The following is a 12,901-nucleotide window of genomic DNA, read 5'->3' as shown; positions in this document are numbered from 1 at the left end:
AGAATAACTGAAACTGCCTTGGCACATGGCAGAAATACCACCAAACATTATACCCCCCTCAGTTTTTTACTACTGCTATATAAATCTCTCTTCTGCTGGGCATCTGCATGGTGTGTGCAATGCCCATTAGGCATATCTTGGCACGCAGTACTTTTTAACTGTATCTATTTTGGTGAGACAGTCCCACTTGTGTCCCGACTGCCAGGAAGTTGGGAGGTATGGCCTTTGCTCCCTATGATAAGCAGGAGACATCGTGCGGCAATTCAAGGGTGCTTTTTGGAGAGGGGAGGAGCGTTGGGGCCAGTATAACACTTCAGAAGTGCTAGACACACCCCACTTGGGGTTGATTCGCTAAGGCCAGTCTGACGTGGACATGACTTTAAACATGATGTGGCTACAACTCGTTTGAAGGAGGCGTGGCCATGTCCCATCTTGATCATTTCAAATGGTGATAGGTATTTACCCACCATCTCAACGTGCTCATCTTTAATGAATATTGCTTTATAACACAGAAATGACATATTTACTAATAAAGACGTAACTGGTCATTATAGAAAAAGGAACATTTCTAGAGACACACCTTTATAAAACACTGTAAAACACTGGAAATGCTATAGCATCCAGAATTCTGGAAGATGCCCTGAACATTTTTGACTGTAAACAAATAAACACAATTATAATTTTTGTATAGTGCAAAAATGAGCTTGTACTTTGTAAATTGCAGATGTTGGGTGAATTAAATGGGAGTTTTGCTTCTATCTAAGGTAGAATCTCAGATTATCAGTTTATAAAATGCAAGTATTATAAAAAAATATATATATTTCTTCCCAACTAATTAGACATATAAAAATGATTCTCTTTCTTCCGTGACTGTATTTAATCAATAAAATAATGACTCCATAAGGCTTCAAACAGCAAGATGTGAGAAATCAGCAGCACCTTTTTAAATTATAATTTACTACTTTATCTCTATCTGATTCAGAAAACACTTTGTGCAAAAAGAATAAGTGACTCCAGCCATGAAAATGACATAATTGGAAATAGCAGGGGGTTACATAAACACATATAGCATTTTAAAATAGTGTGGAATTGATTTTTGTGATTGAATGCCTACTAACTTTACTAGTAATAGTAATGATGGAATTTCTTTATGGCTAATTCCTGTAGGTAAGTGATATGTGTTTTGTTATTGCCATTGATAATACTATTTGTTGTGAATCTTTTTCTTCATCTTTCTATTTCTCCTCTTCTCACTCATCCTTTTCCTTCTCATCCTTTCCTCCCTCTTCTCCTTTCTTTCCTCCCTCTTCCTCATCTCCCTCATCCTTTCCTCCCTCTTCTCCCTCATCCTTTCCTCCCTCATCCTTTCCTCCCTCATCCTTTCCTCCCTCATCCTTTCCTCCCTCATCCTTTCCTCCCTCATCCTTTCCTCCCTCTTCTCCCTCATCCTTTACTCCCTCTTCTCCCTCATCCTTTACTCCCTCTTCTCCCTCATTTTTTCCTCCCTCTTCTCCTTTCTTTCCTCCCTCTTCCTCTTCTCCCTCATCCTTTCCTCCCCTCTTCTCCCTCATCCTTTCCTCCCTCATCCTTTCTTCCCTCTTCTCCCTCATTCTTTCCTCACTCTTCTTCCTCATCTTTTCTTCACTCTTCTCCCTTTTCCTTTGCTCCCTCTTCTCCCTCTTCAGTTCCTCCCTCTTCTCCCTCATCCTTTCCTCCCTCTTCTCCCTCTTCAGTTCCTCCCTCTTTTCCCTCATTCTTTCCCCCCTCTTCTCCCTCATTTTTTCCTCCCTTTTCTCCTTTCTTTCCTCCCTCTTCCTCTTCTCCCTCATCCTTTCCTCCCTCTTCTCACTCATCCTTTCCTCCCTCTTCTCCCTCATCCTTTCTTCCCTCTTCTCCCTCATCCTTTCTTCCCTCTTCTCCCTCTTCCTTTGCTCCCTCTTCTCCCTCTTCCTTTGCTCCCTCTTCTCCCTCTTCATTTCCTCCCTCTTCTACCTCATCCTTTCCTCCCTCTTCTCCCTCATTCTTTCCCCCCTCTTTTCCCTCATTTTTTCCTCCCTCTTTTCCTTTCTTTCCTCCCTCTTCTCCTTTCTTTCCTCCATCTTCCTCTTCTCCCTCATCCTTTCCTCTCTCTTCTCCCTCATCATTTCCTCCTCATCCTTTCTTCCCTCTTCTCCCTCTTCCTTTGCTCCCTCTTCCTTTGCTCCCTCTGCTCCCTCTTCTCCCTCTTCCTTTGCTCCCTCTTCTCCCTCTTCCTTTGCTCCCTCTTCTCCCTCTTCCTTTGCTCCCTCTTCTCCCTCTTCCTTTGCTCCCTCTTCTCCCTCTTCCTTTGCTCCCTCTTCTCCCTCATGCTTTCCTTCCCCTTCTCCCTCATGCTTTCCTCTCTCTTCTCTCTCATTCTGCCCTCCCTCTTCACCTTCCTTTCCTCCCTCTTCCTCTTCTCCCTCATCCTTTCCTCCCTCTTCTCCCTCAACCTTTCCTCCCTCTTCTCCCTTATCCTTTCCTCCCTCTTCTCCCTCATCCTTTCCTCCTTCTTCTCCATCATCTTTTCCTCCTTCTTCTCCCTCATCCTTTCCTCCTTCTTCTCCCTCATCCTTTCCTCCCTCTTCTCCCTCATCCTTTCCTCCATCTTCTCCCTCATCCTTTCCACCCTCTTCTTCCTCATCCTTTCCTCCCTCTTCTTCTTCATCCTTTCCTCCCTCTTCTCCCTCATCCTTTCCTCCCTCTTCTCCCTCATCCTTTCCTCCCTCTTCTCCCTCATCCTTACCTCACTCTTCTCCCTCATCTTTTCCTCCCTCATCCTTTCTTCCCTCTTCTTCTTCATACTTACCTCCCTCTTCTCCCTCATCCTCTCCTCACTCTTCTCCCTCATCCTCTCCTCACTCTTCTCCCTCATCCTCTCCTCATCTTTTCCTCCCTTTTCTCCCTCATCTTTTCCTCCCTCTTCTCCCTCTTCCTTTCTTCCCTCTTCTCCCTCTTCCTTTCCTCCCTCTTCTCCCTCTTTCTTTCCTCCCTCTTCTCTCTCTTCCTTTCCTCCCTCTTCCTTTTCTCCCTCTTCCTCCTCTTCTCCTTATCCTCTTCCTCCACTTTTCCTCTTACTCCTATTCCTTCTCTCTTCTCCCTTTTCCTTTTCTCCCTCTTCCGCTTCCTCCTCTTTCTCTTGAAAAAATGACCAACATATGCTGATTAAAAAATCAATCATAATAGGCTGCTTCCACTTCCACATATGCTTTAAAATTCACAACATTATTCTATAATTCTACAATTTGTGAGTTCTGAAAATAGACACTTGGCAACCAGTAATGTTTTGTGTATCTTAAAAGAAGGAACTTAGTCTGAGGGACGAGGGGCAAGGCGTAATTAGTTATAAACCAGAATTGTTTCTGAGTCTATTCAATATGAGGTGTATATATGCACCTGATCATGGATATCTCAATCATATGTTGGCAAAACCATGTGACTGAGCATGGGTCACATTATGCCTTGCTTTTTAATGACCTGCCAGTAGGGTTGCTTGGTAACAATAATAGCAATAATACATCTACAAAACAAGTAGATGTTTCTTTTTGTTAGAAGAAAAAATTGAACCTGAGGTTTCAGAAGTTATTAAAAATAATGCTACCCCCTCATTTTATTTGAGAGTAGTAAAAAAAAATTACCCGCATTAAATGACTGTAATTGTCTTATCTAACAATGGTTTATTCTTCATATCAGTTTTGTATTAAAGAAAAAGTCATGATACTCGATTTTTCGTTTTGTTCTATTGTCATACAGAAAATATATTTCTAATTAATTAGGCAGAGGTGGACCTGCACAGTTTAAAAGGAAATCTTTAAATTCTTCACAATTTAGAATACACTTAAATAGCTGAAGGCCACTGTGAATCAAAGTGCCAAGTTTGAAGAAATACAGTGTTATAATATATGATGAAATAATCGTTAAGCTGCATAGTTAAACAATAAAAAAACATTTTAATGTGTTTCTTACACTAAGCAAGTCTCTTCCAAAGCCGTGCATTGGATTGGCATTAAAAAGTAAAACGTGTACGTATAATAAAGGAAAAAGTGGGCAAATGATGGATTTCTTACAGTTGTGCCTCATATAGAAGAAATTGATGGAAATTACTTTATCTTATGCAGTCATTTGAAGTAACATAGGTCTGGTTTCCTCTTGTCAACAATGGTTGCCATAGCTGTAGGCACGATCAGCATTTGTATTTGTGACACAAACAATAGCATATTTAAAGGGATAATTGTGATCTTACTGTACGTTTTACTGTGATATATTTATATAACTCATGCATTTCCATGTCTGCTTCAGTTTACAATCTAATTTTGGTGCATGAATCCTAAGGAGACGAAGCAACTTGACCAAGGTCATACTGAGTTGCCACGGGGATGCAAATCAGGATCTCCAGCAATTCTCAATCGTTTTTTTTAGTCTATTTTACAAATACCCCCTATCCTCTCTGTAAGTATTTTCTGTATACACTCTAGGGGGGGTATTCAATTGTTCTTTCGGGCGCCGCCGGAACGAGCGCGTTAAAACTATTACCGTTACTACGGTAATTACTCGCTGAATTTCATCTCGCAGCTCCCTGAGCTGCGAGATGAAATTCAGCGAGTAAACTACCGTATTAACGGTTTTTACGAGCAAGTTTACCGTAGTAACGGTAATAGTTTTAACGCGCTCGTTCTGGCGGCGCCCGGAGGAACAATTGAGTAGTCTATATAGCATTTTCATTGGCTAAAACTCCTGCCATCTACCTACGCATCATCTTGTCAATGTCATCGGATTTCAACAGAGTAGCATGAAAATTGGTTGTGCTACTTAGTTCAAACCCCATTATGTTGGATTAGTGATGAGGTAGAGAGTGCCGGACATGGACAGAGGACTTGCTGTAGCCAGCCCACCGACAAAAGGGAATTGAACACTGTAGTAGTTGTTTTCTATAGTATAGAAAACAATTGCAGATAAGCCATAAATACTTTCATACTTGTCATACATCTCCTCTGGGAGCTGCAGAGGGCAGGTGTAAAAAGAGACATGAGTGTGACTTAATGATGGCATTGATGTCATCAAGTGGACAGGGCAGGACGTATAATGATGATGCTAGTCACGCCTCTGCCCACTCACTACAATTTGCGTCACCATGGCACATCCTCACCCAACTTTCAGACAGATAAGGGACTTTATGGGAGAGTTGTCTGCTGGAGTCAGAGATTCCCCTTAATTAAGGAGTCTCTCGGATATTCTGGGAGAGTTGGCACTATGAAATAAGATTAGAGAATATACTGTCACAATCTATTTTGAATATTTAACCAGCAAACAAAACCTCCATTAAAGTTATCATTGGATGGGTTGATCACCTTGACCCAACCTTCCTTTAATAACGGTCTTCCAAGTGTAGCACTCTGGAGGTTGTCTCTTTAGACCGCTGCATCATATCAGAGAAAGGTGAATAGACTGTAGAGAGCAACACACTATAAACCTAGGCAATAATAGATGTACTACTAATATCCGTAATGAAAAACGCTGAAGTGAAATACTTATAATATAATGTACACACTACTATAAATTATAAAGATATTAGAAGCCACATATAGATTTATTCTCAAAGCGACATCTAATATCTATAATCATTTACAGTACGGGTGCATTATTCCTTATAATACTTATGTTTTCGCAGTGAAGACAGAACTCTCAGATTATAAGCAAGGACTGAGAATTTACCCTTTATTTTTATTTTACTTCTAAGATGTTATATGTTTATTAGCCTTACTTTTGTGTGATATAGTTTGTACATTCTCTTCATGGTCCCTTTAGTATAAAATAAATGAATGGTCATGTTTAATCTATAGCTGACAAAAGAAAGTGAGAATGTGATTGTCCATGTAGGCATAATAGGAAGGGGCCTGTGACCCTGACCTGCTGCCTTAATAATTGAAGCAATGTAATAACCAGATATAACTTTGGCTATAAAGCAAACCTGAACTCACTGTCCACTTTCTTGTAAAGCTCTTATATCACTGGAATGGAATACAAAAAGGATCTATAGCAATGTTTCAACACATTTGTTTTCTAAATAATATTAAAAATAAAAAGTAATTTCACATTTCTATAACTGATTGTTTTCCCAGTGATTTTCTTTATTATTAACAAATTAGTCCTGAATTATATTTTTTTCAATGTAATGTATTAATAGCATGCAGTGACAATATGTATGGCTAATATAAATCGCAGCGATGCTTAATGAAACACTGCTAGAATTTATCATGCAGGGGCTCCCAGTGCAGCCCTGGTAAAGATCGCCCATGATCATCATCCTATACAATGATTTTTTGCTATTCTAATGGACGTAGCGCTATGAGCGTGCACACAGCCCTATCACAGAAGAGGTATTTAGTGAACCCGGAGAGGCTTCAGCTGGATCTCACTGTAAAATACCAGTAACACCATCCTGCTTTTCGCAGCTTATCTAATGCTTCTGTTCTCATAGAGCGCTATGGGGACAGCGGTAAACTCCGTTAATGAGATTAAGGCCAGAGAAATCTCTGATTTCTCCAGTGTTAACCCTTTCTTAAATAGCAGAAAGCGGTGAAAGAGCCCTTTGCTTGCATTTACATTGGCATCTTGGCTCTTCACCACTTAACATTCACGGTAATTAAAATATAACCCAAGGAAACAGAACTGAACAGAGCCAAATGTAAGATAGTAAGATAAATCGTATATGCAGTAAGCTTGAAACAAAGGTTTGTGTACAGTAATGTTAGTGATTCAGAAAATGGACCAATGATGGAGTAAAAGCATTGTAGCTCACCACTACCTGTTACAGACATCAGCGGTCACTTACTTGCTGACTCTCTTTATGTTATGTATGACTTTGTGTACCAAGAACCATATGATTTTTTGCTTGGATTTAACATATTTACTATTAAAATATTTACATAGTTTTGTATGATATTCATGATGTAAGCATCTATTTCTATCATGTGATTGTTCATATTTAAATGCAATCTCTATGGCTACTACCTCCAAGACAACTTATATTGCATTCTAACATGACATGATACTTCCCTTCTATAACATACACGTCCGCTGACAAGCTCCGAGCAGTTACAGCATTCAGAACAAGAGAACAGTATTGTCAGGGACAAAACTACCAGGGTGAAATGTAAAAAAACCCTCTAAACCTGCCAAAATATAGACAGATGTTTATACTTATCAGGGTTCTATTTATTTATCTTGTTTAAAATAACACAAATGGTCTATAAACTGGAATCAAATAAATATCAGTTTGGTCAGTCTACTGGATATAAGTGTAGTGGAAGCATTAGATGTGCTAACTGCACCATATTTAGAGGACCTGTATAGGAGAAATGCATTTTATAGGAGCCCAATACTTAAGTTGGAGCTCTGCAGTATGGTTGTCTTACCACACAGTGGCGCACGCAGGGGGGGTTTCTGAGTCTCTAGAAACCCCCCCTGCGCTAACAAAGTGGCCACTGTCCTATACAGCAGCCGCGATGCTGTCAAAGAAGCGTCCGCGGCGGTGCTGTATTGTATACAGCACCGCCGCAGACGCTTCTTAGACAGCGCTGTGGCTGCTGTTTAGGACAGCGGTGGCGAAACGGAGAGCTGCTTTTTTTTTTGTTTTTTTTTTTTGGGGTCAGCGGGGAGAACCCCCCCCCCCCCCCGACAATCCTCCGCGCGCCCCTGCCAGGGGTCTAGACTTACAGATGATTTTCATTTAATGGCTTATATATGCCTGCCTGCAGCTTTTACTAATACACAACTGTACCTTTCTAGCACCCTCCTGTGCTCTTCAGCCATGCAGTTATACCATCAGATTTATTGTTATTCCTACTTGCCAACTCTCCCTGAATGTCAGGGAGACTCCCTGAAATAGGGGTGATCTCCCTCACTCCCTGAAGAGTCTGGCATTCTCCCTGATGCTGAGTCAGTACAAGACGTGGTTGGCTTCGCCAACTGTGGCATGATGACACAGTTTAGAAATTGTGTTCTATGTCCATGTATTGATGCCTATGGAGGTGGCCATTTTCATGGAGACCAAGATTTAATCTGACAGGTTAAACAATACGACTTCAGTAATGGAGACAGAAATGTAAAAGACACTTCAGTCTCTAGAGATTCATTAGCTGCTTTTCTTTAATGCACACTTGCCTACTCTCCCGGAATGTCTGAGAGACTACCGCATTTCTGAGAGACCTCTCGGGAAGGAAGGGCAACCTCCCGGTTCTTGCCCCGCAATAGATAAGTGGTGGGGGGCAGGGCTTAATGCTGCAAATATCGTGTCATCTTTGCCTCGCCCCCTGTTGTAATTGGCCAGAATTGAGACACTCGTTTAGGGGGCGGGGCCAAAATGATGCAGTTTGTCAACCCCACCTCCGCACACCCGCCTCCTCCAAAATCTCCCTGAAGCCAATGAGGAAAAGTTGGCAAGTATGTTGTTATTGCTCTAGGAGAGCACTCAGCTCTGCTGTAGTTGCTGCTTTGGCTACAGTTATATCCAGAGAGCAGTTGTGCGCAGATCATTCTGAACCTTCACTCCCCTTCTCTCTGTGTTTGCGCTCTCCTCTCTCCCCCTCTCACCCGCTGACAAGCTCTAGGGTATGACTAACAGCAATGCTGGGTGATGTAATTTTTCACTCACCTGGGGTTGACCTATGAGCCCCCTGCTTAAACTCAGGCACTTTGTAAAAAGCTACTTCAGCACACTTATTATTAGGGACTTTGTAGACATGTGATGTAGTGATATGCTTAGCAATTAGTGGAAGAATGGATTGGGTCGAGTGATAGTAAGTAAACTGGAATCACAATGTCAGGTAAAACAGACACACAGTTCAGTGCAACATATCACCTCAGTAGGTAAATCACTGACATTCATAACTGATATGATTAAAAGAAAACTATTTTAGTTCTCTCATTAAGCAAACACTCACTCACACCCTAATATCTTTATTAAACCTGTGTTATGCCCAGGGCTGACATCAGAAATTGTGGGGCCCATTACTGATTAAACAGATAGGGCTTTTCTCCATAACCATCCCCCGCCCCCTTGGTCTGGTGGACGCGGAGGTGTAGTGTGGAGCCATGACACGCGAAGCAAAAATATTCCCTTCCCATATGTTCTTTACCACAGAGAAGGAGGATGGTGTTTTGATGAACATAGCACAGATACGGAGGGGGAGACAGAGATATCCTGTATATTGCACTGACTGTGGGGAAGGTTTTACTAGTATTAGCAACAGCCCAGAGACTATGTACAGGGGAAGTATCCTGGCGAACAGGGTGAGTTTCTGGACATTTTCAAAATTGCCCCAGCAAACCCCACATAACAGTATTACTTACCCCAATATTATATAATATATTAATATAACATTCATCACATCCTTTCACACAGCAGATGTAGACAGCCACACAGCTACATGTAGAGGTGAGGGGTAGAGCGGACAGGTTAGAGGAGGGGAAGTAGGAGGGAAGGAGATCACTTAGACGGGAGAAGAAGGATGGAGGACGGGACTAGAAAAGAAGGCCTCATTGGTGGCTGGTCCTGGGGGAGAAGCCAGCCACCAGGGCGTACAGCAATTACAGGGCCTACCCACTTTAGTTCAAAACTGGGGCCCCATTCAGAATGACTGAGGGCCCCGACAGATTATCGACAATCTAACCCATACACTGGAACCTCCTGTATCCCCCTGCTGGCGGACCTTGTTATACACTTAGCTGAACTTTCCCGTCAACTTTAGAAGTAACATTTGATAGTAAAAGTTGCATGCACAAACAGGCCCATTACATAAGTGAACTCACCAGCTTTATGCTTTAAGTTGTACTACCATGGATCAATATAAAATGTTTTAAAATGTGCTTTACTTGTTTAGTGATTGTGTAGTTGGTGTCACAGAAAGGGTAATCAAAGTCTGCAACTGCGGCGCTCGGCCGAGGACCGTGGGTGGTATATTTCATTATTATGCTATAAAAGACTGTGTGCAGAGCTAAAAATGTATGTGGCATAAATTATTAATGATTGAAGTAACATTTTCCTTAATGACATAAATCTGACATCTTCTTTACTGACTGTCAGTAAATTTACTGCCAACAACCCTGGTAAATGTAGTACCATAAATGCTGTGTAGAGAATTAAATAATAGACATGTTAAACGCAAGCTAGTATTGAGTTGTATGGTAAAGTAATAGTTATCATCTTGATGTGATCTTTTAAAAACTTAATTTCTTTTAGAAAAATAAGTATTTTTATTCTTTTTTATGTAATTGTAGACCTCGTAGCGGAAGACTGTCATTATGTTTTTGTCTCAGTTCACCAGCTTTGATTAATTTGCTTGGCTTGATTGATGTTTCTTACCATGTAATTTGTGTTCATCTTGTTACTGTGAGTTTTTGCCCTGAAAGTTGGCATAGATTCAGTATAAGGTGAGCAGGTGCTAGCAGATACTATTGAGTAGATTAGATCAAGTCTGATGAACTCTTTCAGTTAGCTTGCGACACGCAAAGCTCACCTGTAGTTGTGGCCTGTTAGGGGTTTCTTGAGGACTGGTTTTGGGAGTACCAATCCAGACAGTCATTTGCATAATACATATTAGACATTGTTTCCTGGCTGTGTGTACATCATCATCATTTAACATCCAGATGAGTCCTGCAGAAGGCAGAACCAACTCACCTACCTTTTTATAACATTTATTTGTATTTATGAGTTTACAGGCATAGCTTAACTGCCTTGATCATAGCATATAACTAATAAAACTCACATAACGTCAAAAATTTGTTAACTGTGACTAATGCAGTGGAGTATATGTAACATAACTCACAACTGTCCCAGTTTAGACGGGGCAGTGCCCATTTATCCCATAGGTCAGGATTGGAGGTTTCTCCACAGGAGAGAACAGGTGCCATGCTTATCTGCCACTGCTGTGTACGACAATGAACGGGTGATTGGAGGGAAGAGGGGGGAAGAGTTCAGCCGAGCGCTTTAAAAGCGCTAGTCCCAGTGCCCCTATCTTGACATGGCCACGCCCCCACTGTGATGTAGGCACTCCTCCTGCCCTGGTTCCTGCCGCTCCAAAGTTGGAAGTAGGACATATTAGACATAAATGTATGTTATACCATTGTGCAGGTTATAAGTAAATTTAGGGATCAAATTTTCCACTTCTTTGCTTGTTCCTTTCTTGACTAAGCCATGCTGCCACAATCATCATATCCAGCCCAATTAGCTCATGCCTCCAAATTATTGTATTATGAGAGGATTACCTCAGGAGAGCTTTGCAAGCAGAAAATGGGATTTTGGGTAAGAGAAAGCAAACAATGGATCTTCGCTAATTGATGGACTCGGCAAGCAAACTTAATATTACCATCACAGAAGACTATTGTACACTGCGTTCCTGAATATTTACCTTTGACAACGAAAAATATACAGTATATATGTGTACATAAATGTAGGGGATGATTCATGTTCAAAACTTGGTCTTGTGCTAACTTCAGCTTCAGGAAAGGTAAAATATATATTATATTTATATATCTACAAAGGAAGGATCTCCATGTAAATAGAGTTAGTCATTTTAAGAGGTGAGTAGTTTTGATATTTTTCTAAGTGGAGATCCTACATTTGTAAATGCAAATAAAACTAATGAAAATGTAAGTCACTGCACCTAATTGATAAGTCTTATGAAATTATGTCTGCTTAATAAACATAAATTACATATTGAATATAACATGTCTAATTTTTCTATTTACGGTACATTTTTTTTTGCACATGCACGTAAATGTGACAATTTAAATGTTCTGCAATAATATTTAATTAATTTATTGTGGATTGATTTTTACACCATTCTGTTATTATGTGTTTTTTCAGGTTATTACCCAATCATTTAACACCACTGCCTGGTGATACAAAAAGTGATACAATGACTCACTCATATTCCCTTTTATCCTGCTAAAACTGATAACATCCATTATACTGATTTGGGCAATAGAATGTATTTTATTATGTATGTGGGTGTACTTCTTAATAGTCATAGAAGGACACAAGCAGAATCCATAAAGGTTCCAGTTTTTTGTCCTAACAGTGGCAATCACTGGTTTTGTACTCTTGACATGGGGTGATGCCATTGTGAATCAGAAGAAGACAAATTGCATTTTCAATGGAACTGTTCAACCTCAGTATGTGACATATGATAATGGTGATATAATGGTAATGGTGGGAAGGCTGGATTTACCTGGATCACCCACAGCTAGTTTGTGACATGATGAGGATACAGCATAGTTGGTCATATTAAACTTTTGTGACTTTTCTTTACTAATTATCAATAAATGGGTAGCTGTGGTGGTTGTCCAATCAGCTGGACCCACAGCTTCCTCTGAGAAGAGCAGCTTTTAGGGGTCTATTTGTTAAGCTGCAATGAGCCCAACATGGCTATTGCAGCTCTTCTCTCAATTTATAAAGGGGTTAAATAAAGCAGGAGAAATCAGAGATTTTTAAAGAGATATTTTACGCAGGTTGCTCAGACCTTTATTGGGACTGTGATCTGACCCAATTTAACATGCAGTGAAAAAAACTAGATGGTGTTATCTTATCTTTTTACTGGGGTCCATCTCGGTCACAGAAACAGCTGTGCCTCTATGCCGGGTTCCATCGCTATGCGCATACGCGACCTTAGCTGCTCATGTGCATTAACCACAGAGGGTCACTTCCGTCTTTCTATGACAGTGCTAAACTGCCAGTGAAGATTTTTTTTTTTTTCTGTTAGTTTAGGAGGGGTTATTTGGCCTGGCATATTAAATAGCAGTGGTTGTACATTTTTTATTGCTGAAAATATGCAAAATGTTACTGTCGCCCACTAGCCACCAATGATAAATAGATCCCTTATTT

The 12,901-nt window shown here is 40.7% G+C and overlaps 1 protein-coding gene across 14 annotated transcripts in view; it reads left to right on the top strand.

Moving 5' to 3' along the window:
- The window catches only part of TENM3 (teneurin transmembrane protein 3), a 763,547-nt gene that overhangs the window by 714,701 nt on the left and 35,945 nt on the right, over positions 1 to 12,901 (top strand). The gene's annotated exons all lie outside the window — the stretch shown is intronic.

This window comes from Mixophyes fleayi, chromosome 1, assembly GCF_038048845.1.
Source record: "Mixophyes fleayi isolate aMixFle1 chromosome 1, aMixFle1.hap1, whole genome shotgun sequence".
Classification (NCBI taxonomy): Eukaryota; Metazoa; Chordata; class Amphibia; order Anura; family Limnodynastidae; genus Mixophyes; species Mixophyes fleayi.
This window is presented reverse-complemented; position numbering and strand designations above follow the sequence as displayed.